Here is a 1855-nt window from a genome sequence, read left to right on the forward strand (position 1 = left end):
TCGATTTCCCCAAAAATTAACAAACCCCCTCCCTCTTTAAAGTTGTTAGGGTTGGGGGAGGGGGTTTTTTTTTTTTTTTTTTTTTTTAGGCACCCAGTATTTACCTGAGACAAGTGAAGCAACCATTTCCACTAAACAGAGGAATGCAAGCGCTCAAGGAGAAGAAAAAAAAAAAAAAAACACCAAACAACTCTGGTAATAATTCTAAGTTGTTTCTATCCACTTGAAGCATGGCTGAGCCTCACAATCATCTCAATTGCTTTTATGAAAAATTGAACTAGAAGAGACCTGCAATGCATAGAAAAATCAAATGTAATCATACTCTGGTACTCTGGAAAATAACTCATTTTTTTTCTTATTTGTTTTTTTCTCTTTTTTTGCATTTAATAAAGAAACATAGTGAATCACTCGCAGCAGCAGCAGCAGCAGCAGCTGATTCAAACCATGTCGAATGAATCTGCGTAGCATTATATGTGTTCAATTTTGCAATTGGTTTCAAATCTGAGGTGTGTCCAAAAAGAACCAGCTTAACTAGAAGAAATTATGTGAGACCAATCAGTGCAGAGAACATAATAATAACACAACTCATTGTCTCAGAACAGCGATTAGATTGGTTTTTCATTAGGCTTAGAGCACATTTATGCCAAGGTCCAAGTAATGTTTTAATGCAAAATAGGTGGGTTATAAAGATCAAAATTTACAATTTTCCCCTAAAGTTGCCTGTGGAAAGTGCTGAGCAATTACAGCTTAATATGCAAGTGCAAGTCTGGCATGCATGTTTGTCTCTGTGTGCATTTGCTTTCTAGAGGAGACCAGGTCCTGCAGGTTGTGAGGTGAGAGTCAGGTGTTTGCCGAATTTTCCATTTCAGTGCACATCAGTGCAAATGTCAGTTCACATCGGCTTCAGTCTCCCAGAACGCAATGGGAAAAAAAATTAAATACACGCCTGCACCCGACTGACTTGCAGCCTAGCGGCTACCATCTACGGACACAAGTAATACGTTTTGTAAATACATCTCAACAACCCTCGTTTATTTAGCCGTACACCAGTTGCATAAAAACCGTAGAACCTTGTGAGGCAGCAAGAAAACCAGCTGACGACAAAACAGGGATGTAGTGCCTGAACTCCGCTTTGCCACCACCTGCCTGCTCTTCTTTGTTCCTCTCCTTCTCTGTCATCCTCTACATTACCGCTGTGGTGCCACTAGCAGGGGCAGCAGGAAGAGGGCAGAGTAAATCAGCCGGGAGGAGGTCGGCCTCGCTCAGCGGCCAGCATCGGTAATATCCTTGCAGGGAACGAGTCTGGTACTGATTTGCATGATTAAACAGCATCCGCCAGACAGCCAGGGTTTCATTACTCATCATGGACACACAGAGGATGATTAGAGGAAAATAAGCGGAGCTCCACGCACACACACACGAGCGCAGATGTAAACACTGACATGCAGAGACACCAAAATACTGTATATTCACAGTAATGCCATATGACAGCATTTGCAGCTGAGCAGGAGCAAAGATGAAACCTCACATACCCACACCCATTGTCCTACCAGTATGAAGCCCTTACGCTTAAGGACGATTAAATCTTAGAGCAATTAGGAAGCTACGTCTCTGATAGACAATTTGCATAACATCCTGGCTCGTCAAACTTGTTTGTATAATCTCGCTATTGTGCACAGGGCATCAGTAACCAGGTACATGACTGATCTCTGTTCCAGGTAAGACAGGGAATCAATAGGGAGCCTCTGAAACCCTCAATCGATGAAAGGCCAAAGGCCTCAGAATACAGAGGTCGCCCTCCAGCACCCCTCCATTATTTCACGTCATGAGGGCAGTGCAGCAAACTTGTCAAATA

The sequence above is a fragment of the Poecilia latipinna genome, unplaced genomic scaffold, assembly GCF_001443285.1.
Source record: "Poecilia latipinna isolate Pla-1442-1.1 unplaced genomic scaffold, P_latipinna-1.0 Scaffold509, whole genome shotgun sequence".
NCBI lineage: Eukaryota > Metazoa > Chordata > Actinopteri > Cyprinodontiformes > Poeciliidae > Poecilia > Poecilia latipinna.